Below are 15,219 nucleotides of genomic sequence, written 5' to 3'. Positions count from 1 at the left end.
GGATATCTTTAGAGAATGAAAAGATATGAAGAAGATTAGAAAGATAGATATGGGTAGGTCATGAAAGGTATTGAGAACCTGTTAGGTGTATTTATATTTCAGTAGGCATTTTGCAACCACAGACATTACCATATTTAGTTAACCAAATGGATTTTTCTGAACAGTAGTAAGCTTTATCAAGTAATATCATATGAAATATAAAGTGGATTATGAGTCGAAAGAATAGAATTTTATTAATAGCTCTGCTTCCTAATCGTATGAACTTGAACAAGTCATTTTAATGTTTTTAAAAGCAAATATTTCTTATAGGATATATCCTCATGGTTTAATTTTTTTTAAAGCATACACAGGGCTCTAAACTGAAGAATCTTTCCTCATGCATAGCAAGCTTATATTTATATATTTTTACAAAGTAATGGGGGTCATGCTATATATATTCTGCTACTTGCTGATTTCAGTATCCTTTGTATATTTGTTACATCAGTGAATTTACACTTCTAATGCCTCTGTGTTATTCCATTTCCGGATTACCAAAATTTATAACACCAGTTCCTTATTGATGGATATTTAGGTTGTTTATAGTTTTTGGCTGTTACAGTCAACCTCTTTCTGCATGGATTCGGCTAGAGGGTATGTCAGTAGGAAGAGTTCCTCACAGAATTGCTGAACCAAATGGTATATGCATTTGTCATTTTGATAGTTGTTGCCAGATTGCTTTTCAAAAATTTGTGCTTCCCTCAATACATAAGGCAAATAATAACAGCCATAAAAGGGGAAATCGACAGTAACACATTCATAGTAGGGGACTTAAACACCCCACTTTCACCCAAGGACAGATCATCCAAAATGAAAATAAATAAGGAAACACAAGCTTTAAATGATACATTAAACAAGATGGACTTAATTGATATTTATAGGACACTCCATCCAAAAACAACAGAATACACATTTTTCTCAAGTGCTCATGGAACATTCTCCAGGATAGATCATATCTTGGGTCACAAATCAAGCCTTGGCAAATTTAAGAAAATTGAAATTGTATCAAGTATCTTTTCTGACCACAACGCCATGAGACTAGATATCAATTACAGGAAAAGATCTGTAAAAAATACAAACACATGGAGGCTAAACAATACACTACTTAATAATGAAGTGATCACTGAAGAAATCAAAGAGGAAATCAAAAAATACCTAGAAACAAATGACAATGGAGACACAACGACCCAAAACCTGTGGGATGCAGCAAAAGCAGTTCTAAGGGGGAAGTTTATAGCAATACAAGCCCACCTTAAGAAGCAGAAAACATCTAGAATAAACAACCTAACCTTGCACCTCAAGCAATTAGAGAAAGAAGAACAAAAAAACCCCAAAGCTAGCAGAAGGAAAGAAATCATAAAAATCAGATCAGAAATAAATGAAAAAGAAATGAAGGAAACAATAGCAAAGATCAATAAAACTAAAAGCTGGTTCTTTGAGAAGATAAACAAAAGATAAACCACTAGCCAGACTCATCAAGAAAAAAAGGGAGAAGACTCAAATCAATAGAATTAGAAATGAAAAAGGAGAGGTAACAACTGACACTGCAGAAATAAAAGAGATCATGAGAGATTACTACAAGCAACTCTATGCCAATAAAATGGACAATCTGGAAGAAATGGACAAATTCTTAGAAATGCACAACCTGCCAAGACTGAATCAGGAAGAAATAGAAAATATGAACAGACCAATCACAAGCACTGAAATTGAAACTGTGATTAAAAATCTTCCAACAAAGAAAAGCCCAGGACCAGATGGCTTCACAGGCGAATTCTATCAAACATTTAGAGAAGAGCTAACACCTATCCTTCTCAAACTCTTCCAAAATATAGCAGAGGGAGGAACACTCCCAAACTCCTTCTACGAGGCCACCATCACCTTGATACCAAAACCAGGCAAGGATGTCACAAAGAAAGAAAACTACAGACCAATATCACTGATGAACATAGATGCAAAAATCCTCAACAAAATACTAGCAAACAGAATCCAACAGCACATTAAAAGGATCATACACCATGATCAAGTGGGGTTTATTCCAGGAATGCAAGGATTCTTCAATATACGCAAATCTATCAATGTGATAAACCATATTAACAAATTGAAGGAGAAAAACCAAATGATCATCTCAATAGATGCAGAGAAAGCTTTTGACAAAATTCAACACCCATTTATGATAAAAACCCTGCAGAAAGTAGGCATAGAGGGAACTTTCCTCAACATAATAAAGGCCATATACGACAAGCCCACAGCAAACATCATCCTCAATGGTGAAAAACTGAAAGCATTTCCACTAAGATCAGGAACAAGACAAGGGTGCCCACACTCACCACTCTTATTCAACATAGTTTTGGAAGTTTTAGCCACAGCAATCAGAGAAGAGAAGGAAATAAAAGGAATCCAAATCGGAAAAGAAGAAGTAAAGCTGTCACTGTTTGCAGATGACACGATCCTATACATAGAGAATCCTAAAGATGCTACCAGAAAACTACTAGAGGTAATGAATGAATTTGGTAAAGTAGCAGGATACAAAATTAATGCACAGAAATCTCTGGCATTCCTATATACTAATGATGAAAAATCTGAAAGTGAAATCAAGAAAACACTCCCATTTACCATTGCAACAAAAAGAATAAAATATCTAGGAATAAACCTACCTAAGGAGACAAAAGACCTGTATGCAGAAAACTATAAGACACTGATGAAAGAAATTAAAGATGATACAAATAGATGGAGACATATACCATGTTCTTGGATTGGAAGAATCAACATTGTGAAAATGACTCTACTACCCAAAGCAATCTATAGATTCAATGCAATCCCTATCAAACTACCACTGGCATTTTTCACAGAACTAGAACAAAAAATTTCACAATTTGTATGGAAACACAAAAGACTCCGAATAGCCAAAGCAATCTTGAGAACAAAAAAAGGAACTGGAGGAATCAGGCTCCCTGACTTCAGACTATACTACAAAGCTACAGTTATCAAGATGGTATGGTACTGGCACAAAAACAGAAAGATAGATCAATGGAACAGGATAGAAAGCCCAGAGATAAACCCATGCACATATGGACACCTTATCTTTGATAAAGCTGGCAGGAATGTACAGTGGAGAAAGGACAGCCTGTTCAATAAGTGGTGCTGGGAAAACTGGACAGGTACATGTAAAAGAATGAAATTAGAACACTCCCTAACACCATACACAAAAATAAGCTCAAAATGGATTAAAGACCTAAATATAAGGCCAGAAGCTATCAAACTCTTAGAGGAAAACATAGGCAGAACACTCTATGACATAAATCACAGCAAGATTCTTTCTGACCCACCCCCTAGAGTAATGGAAATAAAAACAAAAATAAACAAATGGGACCTAATGAAACTTCAAAGCTTTTGCACAGCAAAGGAAACCATAAACAAGACCAAAAGACAACCCTCAGAATGGGAGAAAATATTTGCAAATGAAGCAACCGACAAAGGATTAATCTCCAAAATTTACAAGCAGCTCATGCAGCTCAATAACAAAAAAAACAAACAACCCAATCCAAAAATGGGCAGAAGACCTAAATAGACATTTCTCCAAAGAAGATATACAGACTGCCAACAAACACATGAAAGAATGCTGAACATCATTAATCATTAGAGAAATGCAAATCAAAACTACAATGAGATATCATCTCACACCAGTCAGAATGGCCATCATCAAAAAATCTAGAAACAATAAATGCTGGAGAGGGTGTGGAGAAAAGGGAACCCTCTTGCACTGCTGGTGGGAATGTGAATTGGTTCAGCCACTATGGAGAACAGTATGGAGGTTCCTTAAAAAACTACAAATAGAACTACCATATGACCCAGCAATCCCACTACTGGGCATATACCCTGAGAAAACTGAAATTCAAAAAGAGTCATGTACCAAAATGTTCATCGCAGCTCTATTTACAATAGCCCGGAGATGGAAACAACCTAAGTGCCCATCATCGGATGAATGGATAAAGAAGATGTGGCACATATATACAATGGAATATTACTCAGCCATAAAAAGAAACGAAATTGAGCTATTTGTAATGAGGTGGATAGACCTAGAGTCTGTCATACACAGTGAAGTAAGTCAGAAAGAAAAAGACAAATACCGTATGCTAACACATATATATGGAATTTAAGAAAAAAAAATGTCATGAAGAACCTAGGGGTAAGGCAGGAATAAAGACGCAGACCTCCTAGAGAACGGACTTGAGGTTATGGGGAGGGGGAAGGGTGAGCTGTGACGGGGCGAGAGAGAGTCATGGACATATACACACTAACAAACGTAGTAAGGTAGATTGCTAGTGGGAAGCAGCCGCATGGCACAGGGATATTGGCTCGGTGCTTTGTGACAGCCTGGAGGGGTGGGATAGGGAGGGTGGGAGGGAGGGAGACGCAAGAGGGAAGAGATATGGGAACATATGTATATGTATAACTGATTCACTTTTTTATAAAGCAGAAACTAACACACCATTGTAAAGTAATTATACCCCAATAAAGATGTTAAAAAAAAAATTTGTGCTTCTATAATCAAGTTAATCAAAATCAAAATGCATATTTCTCCACATCCTTATCAACACTAGGTATTATCCACCTTTTTTTATTTGGCAAATTTGATGAGAATTACATCTAGATATTTTAGCTGACATTTCTTTAATTATGAGTGGGGTTGTATATTATTTTATGTTGCACACACACACACATCCCCCCAAAGTATTCTTATATACAGTAGCATTTCATTTTGCTGTGAGCTACCTGATGCTCTCCTTTATTCATTCATTTAACTCTTTGAGTTTTATTTTTCTCATGTGCTTTTTGAAAAGAGGACTGTTACCCTTCTTACCCACTAGATGGTTGGGATGATCAACCTTTTTTTCATTACTGCTTCCCTAAAAAAAATCTTTAAAAAAATGTCCCCCTAATCATCTTCCTTTCACAGTGACGTTTTAGTACCACAGATGTACACAGATGCACTGCGTGTCTGTTTATGTACTGTGGCCTGTTGGAGGGCCATAAGCCATTGTAATATCTAACATTTCCCCCCACCCCACCCCAATAACCAATTTTCATCCCCTCAAGGACAGTGTCACTCCTGTTGAGATCACATGGTATATGTGAAAGTTTTCATAAAGTGCTATTCATATATAAAGCTTTGTTGTTAATAATTTGCATTTTGTGTGCTATAATATTATGTGTCTGTTCTGCAGCTGCCTTTTTCTCATCACAGATTTCCCTTTTGCAAACCTAGGCATTTACTATTTTGCTGTTCATTTTGCTGCCTTTGGAACAATCTTTCTTGAGTTGACCTCTGCTCAGCTCTCTCTGCCCATCTGTGCCAGTCAAAATGTTACTCTTCCTTCAGAGCCTGTCCTGGATAAGTTCGCTTTCTCCATGAAGTCTATTTAGTCCCTTGTAATTATCCCTTGACCTTTTAGGGTCAGAGCTCTTTTAATATATCTCCTTTGCTATGACATTCTGTCTTTTATTACCAGGTCTATATATTTTCCATATTCTACCTCCTGACAGATTGTTAGTGTCAAGATAGCAAGGATGTTGTCTCTTTTCCTTCTTTATTCCCTTAGGTTCCTTTCCCAGTGCCACTGTACATAGTGCGAAGCCAGGAGGGACATCTTGCAATGAATTTTTTTGTTTGTTTGTTATTAATGAATTTCTAAAAATCTGAATTCATGTCGCAGCCACTCGGTGTGTGACCTTGGGCTGAGGTCCTTAACTTGGGAGCCTCAATATCCACCTGTACAAAATAGGGATAATAATGCCACCTTTTTGATAAGACTGCTGAGGAGGTTGAATGGCATAATAACATAAAGCATAGAGTCTGGAGTTTGGTAAGCATTCAGTTAAATATTAATAATCATCAGTTCTGCAAACATTTCTTAGCACAGAGAAAGACATTGAGGAAAGTATTATCGTAATTATTTCTGTTTCTTTCTTGTTCAGGAGCATAATCTGTTGTTCATTGTACCATATGTGCACAGGGAAAATGTGGTTTTCTTTAAATCGGTTTTTTCCAGAATGCATCCTGCAATATAATTCACCATATGGGAACCATTTAAAGTATACCTGAATAATAATATAATGTGCATTATACTTTTGTTTTTCAGTACTGTATTAGAATTATTGTATATCCATGATTTTTAAAAAAATTCTATAAATCATTAAGCAAAAGACAGCCCAGTTGAGAACTGGGCAAAAGCTATGAACTGTCAGCACTCAGAAAAGGAGACTCAAATGGCCAGTAAACAGATATGAATGGTTCCTTTTATTTGTCACCTTGACTGGGCCATGGGCTGCCCAGGTATTTGCTCAGACATTAGTGTGGGTATTGCAGTGAGGGTGTTTTGGATGAAATTAATATTTAAACGGGTAGGAAGCAGATTGGCCCCCACAATGTGGGTGGGCCTCATCTAATCAGTTGAAGGCCTGAATAGCACAAAAGGCCGACCTTTCCCCCAAGCAAGAGGAATTCTACAGTGCAATGACTTGGACTTCATATACATCATCATCTCTTCCTGCCTTTAAACCAGAACATTGTCTCCTCCTGTCTGAGAGGCTAGAACATTGCCTCTTCCTGAATCTCCAGCCTACTTGCCCATTTTAATGATTGAACTTTCCAGGTTCCATAATCATGAGAGCCAATTTCTTTATAATAAATATCTCTCTATATATATCTTTATATAAATATATACTATTTTACATAAATATATACTATTTTATATAGTATGAAGTACTCTGTTGGTCTCCTATTGGTTCTGTTTCTCTAGAGAACCCTAATAAATGAAAATATTTTCAATCAAGTAGTCAAGGAGATGCTCATTAAAACCACAATGAGATACCATTTCATACCATTCAGACTGACAAAAAGTGAAATGGCTCATGGTACTAAGAACTAGGGACTCTCCCACATCAACACGTAATTTGGAACAGTGACTTTGGATAGGAGTTTGACAATATTTTATTAGAGTTAGCGATGGGCAAAGGATTTAATCCAGCAATTTCACTTTTAAAATTTCAGTTTAGGGCTTCCCTGGTGGCGCAATGGTTGAGAGTCCACCTGCCGATGCAGGGGACACAGGTTCGTGCCCCGGTCTGGGAAGATCCCACATGCCGCGGAACGGCTGGGCCCGTGAGCCATGGCCGATGAGCCTGCGCCTCCGGAGTCTGTGCTCCGCAATGGGAGAGGCCACAACAGTGAGAGGCCCGCGTACCACAAAAAAAAAAAAAAAAAAAAAAATTCAGTTTAGAGGTTTTAAAATCTAGTAAAATTACTAGGTTTGTCCTCAAAATAAGATTACATTAAACGTTAAAGTATATCTCAAAATTTAGTTTTGTGTTCACATGCTTCTAATGAAAATCGTTTTATGATCCATTTTTATATTTGGTTGCTTATTTAACTATAGATGCGTGTATGTGCCCTGCCATGTGGGCTCACAATTGCTGTTTTGCACAAAATTCTATAGCGTACTTAATAAAATTATTTTTGAAATGAGATGGTTTAAAGAAATATATCAAGAATTTCACTCACCATGTCCAATATTAAATTCTAGTAGTAACGTTTTCATACTTTTTTTTCTTTTTTGGTGCTAAGGCTCTCTGTCAGTAAGTCACTAGAAAAATTTTGTAAGGAATAATGCTGGTGTTCCAAGGGATGTACATGCTATATATAAATAACACATATTATATTAGAAAGCAAAGTATTAGTTTCTGAATATGAGAAAGAGAATAGGCCATACAAGTGTATTTTATAATTAAACTCTGTAAATTTACTGCTTTGAGTACTTATATTAAGTTACCACATTTAAATAAGTAGTGACCTTTCTCAAATATTTGGTTAAAAACTTAGAGCTTTACACAACTTCAGCAGAATCTTCCTACTGTATTAAGAGTAATTGGCCATCTTAATCTTTTACTTGATTTTGTAGGATTTAAAATCCTGGAAATTTAAAATATACCTTTATAGTTTTAAAAGTTATAGCATAAAAACATTTCTTTGCTAAGGAAGACTGTGTAAAAATGTACACATGCAAGTATATTTGGGCTCGTGGGGGGAAATTATTTGGTTTTGAAAGCCTCTATTTTGATAGGAAAAAAATTACTTGTAATAATAACACTTAAAGTGCTTGATCCTGTTTATTAGAAACTAATTAGAAACTAGGACAAAATTTCCAGGCCTGACACAGTTTTCAGGGCCTTCAGATATCTATATATCTTGTTCAGTATATAAATAGCACATTGTAATTCCAAATGACTGTGTCATTGTTTTACAAATAGGAAAGCATGGCGTGAAGTTTGTCATCTACTTTTAAATTGTTTACTGAAGTTTAGGAGCAAATTATCAAAGTCTTAAAAATTATACAATGATTTCATTTAAATCTGTATGGCAAGAATTATACATATCTAATTTAATGTATTTTTAAACATTTTTTTGTGGTATTCAATGAAATTTTGGAGCTAGCGTGCTGCTATCTTCTGCCTAAAGCATGTACATAGGAAGGAGAGGTATCTATTTTTGCTGGTGAAATTCTCTGGTGATTGGGATAGGATTTGTGTAGTCCCTGTGTACCCACATCACTATCTGTGTATTTATACAGTTTTGTTAGTTGTACCCTTTGGTAAACCCTTTCAGGCCTTCATTGGCTCTATATGGAGTTCATGGAATTAATTTGTTTTTTAGTATGCATTAATGTCTTGAAACTTTTTTTAGTATAGTCACAGCGTTTGTGACATCAAGATATTATGTGAGTGGTATGTATTGTCTTCTGTCTTTATAATTAGCCCTTTCTTCTTTATCCATCTTCCATTTTGTCAGTGCTTGAAACTTTCCCTCCCATAAAAGTGAAACCTAAATATTTTAATTCTTATTTTGAGAGCCTATAATGTTTACATTTTTAAGCTACGCATATATATCAGTGTTTTTACATGGACATCTAAATGGTTTTGGTGTTAGAACACATACAGAAGTTACATGCACACGTATCTTTTGGGTAAAGATGAAACAATTACAATCAACCTGGATATCAAAGATTCTGAGAGAAGCCCTCAAGTCATATTCATTATTTTATGGTAAGTTTTAATATTTTAAATGATTGCCATTTTCTGTGATCAATTATATAAAATCTGTATATATTTATATGTCATCAAGTTGGGGAATTGGAGTTTTTCTTGCCTCTATTAATAATGATGATCTTCTACTATAACTGAAACATTTTCATGTTCATATTGAGGCTTCTTGGTTCTCATGTGGAAGCTTAGACTACACGAGAAAATAGGGTAGTCCCTTTTGAAGTCACTAATCAGTTAAATTGGCAGTTTTCGTATGGAGTATAACTTGTCTTCACATTACACATTATTGAATAATTATTTTAAATTTAAGGCTACGCTAAGAGCTTATCATACCTTAGATTCTTGTGCAGTATCAATCATAGTTAACATTTATAATACACAAATGAGAAGATTATATATTTGAATAAGAGTGGTCTCAACAAATTAACAAAGTCCAATTTTCTTTGGATTTTTTATTTCTAAATGCACCTCCTCTCAGGGGTAAAGATAATAATCTCAATATAAGAATAGTCCTGTACTCTCTTTCCACTCAGGAGGGTCCTCGGTGGCTCCTGGATTTTTGTCAGGATGTTTCATTTTTCTGCCATTTAGTAGCTGATGATTTCTATTAAGACATTTGTTTGTTCATTTGTTCATTGTATTTTTTTTATAGCCCCTTTTCTTAGGACAATTGAAAAACAAGTTCCCGTGGGCTGGAGCTGTCCATTTTTGCAGTATATTTTGGTCTTTCCCATTAGCAATCAGATAGCAGCTCTGGAAAAACAACTCTTTCCTGCCTGAGGGTGAGTTCTTTGGGTATCTCACCTTTTGAGAGTTCTGGTCTCATTTAATCCTGGAGCTCCTACAGTGGATATACCACATATTTTCCCATAAATACTTGTCTTCATTTATCTACTTGTAGGGTTGTCAGATAAAATACAGGATGCACAATCAGATAAGTAATGAATACATTTAATTTAAGCATGTTCCAAATATTGCTTTTGTTGTTTTTCTAAAATTCAGATTAAACTGGGCACCTGTATTTTTATTTTTATTATTTCAATTGATTAATTAATGCTAAGGCTGGCAACCTATTTCCTCAGCTTTTTTCTCACTAAACTTTGAGCCCCTTGAATGAAAGGGGGGGCAGTTATACCCTAATTCATCTGTACCTAGTTTTCCCCTCCCCATGGTAGTCTAGTGATTTTTACTGGCTGAAAGAGTGGGCTCTCTAATCAGCTGCAAATGTTACTTTATCTGAGTGTTCATAAAGCAACTTTGCTCAACTGAGTTTGCCCTTTTATGCGAATTGAATTCATTGAAAAAATTCATGTTTCAAAGAATAGTTGCAGATCTCAACCTTAATTAAAAAAATTCCATCTCCCCTTCTCTTCCTTTCGTCATCTCTCTTCCCCTTCTCTTTCCAGCTCTTCCTATAATTAGCAGCATTAACAGCAAATGTTTGCTTTAGTTAAATTATTCAGAATATTTATTTTACTTGTCAAAGGTTAGATCAGGTTGTTGTTTGAACTGGTAATTAAATGCAGTCTAATATGCTCTCATATTTATATGCACTATAGGCTTGGTTCCTCATCATTCTGTATAATTTTATGATGTTCAAGGCTGACATTTCAAAAAGGTTTTTGATTTTGTGGAAAAGGAAACATTCTGAGTAATCTAGTTTGTTATCTGATGTGAGAATGTCCAGAGTTATGGTTGGAAGTGAGTGTTACATTTCAGTGCTGTTGTAACATACAGTATCACAGTGGTAATTTTCACCAAGTACTATATAGAGTTAAGCTCACTGCTTATTGAATTTGCGTTTCTTATGAGGAACAGTGCTGTGGTACTTGGCCCCTAGTAGGTATTCAACATGTATTTGTTAAATGAGTGTTTTAGGTCATATTAAACAGTATGGGGCATAGCTCAGCTCTTGTAGCTCAGTGTAATTTAAGACAGCATTTGTTCCTATGACATACTGTGAGGCCCTTTTAAGTCATTTCAATTTGTATGCTTATGCATAGGAGCAAGTATAATTCAATTAGTCCTCATATCTGGGAATTATACTAAATGGTGTCTTGGGTTTTGTTGATTCATTGAATAATGATTTTTGCAAGTGCTTGTATATTCGTACCTTGGAGTATAGATGAATAAAACACGTCCTCTCTCCTTAGAAAGAGTAGAGGTTAGTGGAAAACCAACCATTATACTGAAGAATGGTTCACTTTAGTGTGGAGTTGTACACAAGGTAAATGGGTGTCTGAAGCAAGGTGGGGGAAGGTGACTTTTGAGCTGAATCTTAAGGACAGGTAGCAGTTGGTTGAGCAAAGAGGGCGAGGAAAGTAATGCCAGATAGAGGAGCCATATGTATGGAAGTTTTGAGGGATGCAGTTTTGTATAGCTGAAGAAAGAGTAAATGTGGAGAAGCCACAGCCCGCGTTCTCTCCTCTTTACCTAAAGTTATTCAGTAGCTTCCACTGTCCTTAGGAAACAGCCCAGGATCTTAGTGTGGTCTGTAAGTCAAGCCTTATACATGTAGTCTCCACTTACTTACTGAGCCTGACTCCTCAGGACTCTGAATGGAACGTGCACGTCCTGCGTCTCCGCTGAGCCCTCCCACAGGATGTTTCCCTGCCTCCCTCTTCCTGGTAATTCTTGCTCTCTACTTGCAGTCTGCACCACTTTTACTTAGTAGAAGTATCAATATAACCTTAAAAAGATGTAGTTAATCATACATCTGCTATCTTATATAAAAAATGTTAATACTGATTATTATTGTCAGTAAACTACAACGCAGAACCTTGGTTCCACTACAGGTTTTGGTATGTGTTCCCACACGTGATCTTATTTAATTCTCATGTTAGTCATGAGATAGGTCTTACATGAAATTAACAAATAGAAAAAACATCTTTTAGCTAGAATTTAATTTCTTCTGAAGAGAAAGATAATTGAGATAATTGAAATAAAAGGAAAAAAATCTTTCAAAACAAGAGGAGATACAGAGTTAGTTGTATAGCATACCTTCTTTGTGTTTGTGTATTTTTAATAAAATTGGCTTAAAAGATTAGCCACAAGCTATCATCTACTTGATGTCAAATGTAAACCAGATGTTATTCTAAAATACTTTCAAACTCTACTTTTGTCATTGAAATACTATTCCTTTTTTCTTTGTTTGTTTTGGTAATTTACATAAGGAGACTTAGAAATTCCAGTGGTTAACTTTTGTCAGGAACTTCATTAATTTGATTAATCACAGTCATGGGTTTATGACATATTCTCATCATTGGCCTGTGCGTGGTCCTTTTATTGTTTATTTGTGGGATGGCTAACTTTGTAAAGCTTGCATATGTTGCTAGTTTCTCAGAAATTTCTCAAAATCTAAGCATTTACAGTTGAAATGCAAGGGCTTATGCCAGTTCTCACCCACTGTACTAGTATACTGAGCCGCTAACCTTCTGGTTCCAGCCCTGAACAAGACATGGGTTATTTTTTCAGTAAGTGGTTGGGCTTGACTCACAGAGCACGGATCACAGGTTGGGTAAAATGTGCGGATTTCTTGCCGTCTTTGGTCTTCCCTGGCTTCCCTGGAGCATTTCTAACCAATGGGCAATGTTAAAAGGGAGCAGTTTGGCCACTGTAGAGTGTGGTGAGTGCAGGTGGCAGAAGAGTGTGTGTGTGTGTGTGTGTCTGTGTGTGGGTGGTAGGGGGGCGGGTTTGGGGGGTGTCTGAGAACCTGTTGGTCTACAGGGAACTTGGGCTCTCTTCTCCCATGCTGTGTTTCTGAGTGAGTCCTGAGCAGCAGCACCGAACGTTTGTTCAGCTGCTGCAGGCTCTCCCAAGAGAGAGCCCAGGGCCTCGTGCTACCTCTCACCTAGAGGGACCGGTCCTTGATTCTTTAGAGTAAATCTTATTAGAGGATCTTCCTAATCTCTAGTCCGTTTTATGGGATCTGTCTTCTCAAATATCTTTAATTCTAATCTCTTTCATGTATTTTGTGCTAATATACATCCCTAACATGTACCTAGGAATTCTTGAAAAACTGATTTAAATTAATAACTAACTGGGACTCAAATTAGGTTTCTCTCATTGTACTTTATTGGATTTGTCCAAACTGTCATCAGGAATGCCATAATAAAAAAAATAAGGGTACCTTACAGGTACAGGAGATACAGAAGTGAATAAAATAGGTAAAGCCTTTGCATTCATAGAATTTATCACAGGGGGTGATGGACGCTAAACAAAACACGAGTAAGTTTGTACTGTGTGAGGTAGTGATACATATTATAAGTAAAGCTGGGTAATGGGATGAAGAGTAAGGGAGGGTGTGTGCCGAGTGTGGCCCTGTGATCATGGGTCACCTAACAAATGAGGTGACGGTTGAACCTGGACTTTGAAAGGCAGTGTGGGAGAGCCATCTCTGAGGATGGATACCTCACGGAAGTATTTAGGAACTGAGGAAAGTATTATACAAAGGCCCCCGGCAGCAAGAACTTGCCTAGCACGTGTGAGGAGCTGCCAAGAGGCCATTAGGCCTGGAGAGCCTGAGTAGCAGGGGCAGGGGAGCTGTAGGGTAAAAGCTCAGAAGAAGCAGTGCTGGGGGCAAGATCCTGTGGAGTCCGGTGAAGACTTTTTGTTTTCTTCTGAGTGAGATGAGAAGCCAGTGGAAAGCTTTGAGCAGAGGTGAGGCACGAGCTGAGTTAAAATCTGAGATGGATCACACAGGCTGCCGTGGGTCGATGGACCGTAGATGACCAGCCAGGTTGGAAACAGGGAGCCGTATTGGAGGAAATTAAATAGTCCGAGCCGGGGCTGGCAGTGACCTGGGTCAGGGTGGTTGTGGTACAGAACGGCCTAATGCTTGATTTTGTTTGGAAGGTAGAGCCAGCAAGATTTGCCAGTGGATTAGGTATGCTCCGGGAAAAGCTTTCTGCGCTGCCCTGAATGTGAGCAGATAACTGAAGGATATTAAGGGGCAGAGCGTCCCAGCAGAGGAAATGGGGTTGTGCGAAGACCTAAAGTGGCACTGCGCTGGATTTTTTTTTTTTTTTTTTTTTTTTTTTTTTGCTGTACGCGGGCCTCCCACTGTTGTGGCCTCTCCTGTTGCGGAGCACAGGCTCCGGACGCGCACGCTCAGCGGCCATGGCTCACGGGCCCAGCTGCTCCGTGGCATGTGGGATCCTCCGGGACCGGGGCACGAACCCGCGTCCCCTGCATCGGCAGGCGGACTCTCAACCACTGCGCCACCAGGGAAGCCCCCCGAGCTGGATTTTTGTTTAAGGAATAGAAAGAAGTCCTGTGTGGCCAGAGCATCCCAACCGAGGGGAGAGTGGGGTCAGAGGGTTAGGCGTGGGTCTGGATCCAGGGCCTCTTAACAAGAGTTTGGATTTTATGCTAAGTACGTTGGGAAACAGTTTACAGTGGAAAAAAATCGCATTGGATGTTGTGTGGTAATGGACTGTAGGAGGTGGGTATGCTAGGCTGTGAAATCTGGCAGTAACAGGAAATCTCAGTTGGGTTATACAGTAAGGATTCTGTTACTGCTTATAGCAAGATGGCTAGAGGTAGGGTAAATCTAGGTTGCTTAATCCACTGCTATTAAGAGTCTTTGTAACTGAGAGAAAAACCTCTAGAAGCCTTTGGGCAACTTCCATTCACATCGAATGGCTCATCCCAACCAATCTGACACAGGAAATGGGACCATCATGATTGGCTTGGAACCAATTATAACTACCCCCCTGGGTATCTCTCCGGGAGCACTTGGACCGGAACAAAATTTGAATTTTGTCGGAAAGGCAATCAACACTGTTGACAGCAGCAAGGAAGAATGTAAGCTGGGAGACCAGTTAGGGGGAGGTATTGCCAGAGTGTCAGTGAGAGATAAATCAACAATTAGGGGGTTAGGAGTGGTCACACTACAGAGGGGAAGCAAAAACTTGAATAAAAATTTTTTACTGGGCTTCCCTGGTGGCGCAGTGGTTGAGAGTCCGCCTGCCGATGCAGGGGACGCGGGTTCGTGCCCCGGTCCCGGAGGATCCCACGTGCCGCGGAGCGGCTGGGCCCGTGAGCCGTGGCTGCTGAGCCTGCGCGTCCGGAGCCTGTGCTCCA

At 38.1% G+C, this 15,219-nt stretch overlaps 1 protein-coding gene across 3 annotated transcripts in view; it reads left to right on the top strand.

Moving 5' to 3' along the window:
- TBC1D5 (TBC1 domain family member 5) overlaps window positions 1–15,219 on the top strand; it is a 538,071-nt gene that overhangs the window by 180,957 nt on the left and 341,895 nt on the right. Inside the window, exon 4 of one of the 3 annotated variants that reach the window (XM_060011526.1) lies at window positions 9,788–9,917. The exons of the other annotated variants lie outside the window; for them this stretch is intronic. The gene's annotated coding sequence lies outside the window, so the exon portion shown is untranslated. The remainder of the gene's footprint in view (window positions 1–9,787; window positions 9,918–15,219) is intronic. 3 annotated transcript variants of the gene reach the window in all.

This window comes from Delphinus delphis, chromosome 4, assembly GCF_949987515.2.
Source record: "Delphinus delphis chromosome 4, mDelDel1.2, whole genome shotgun sequence".
Lineage (NCBI taxonomy): Eukaryota > Metazoa > Chordata > Mammalia > Artiodactyla > Delphinidae > Delphinus > Delphinus delphis.
Note: the sequence above shows the minus strand (reverse complement) of the source record. Positions and strands in the feature narration are given on the sequence as shown.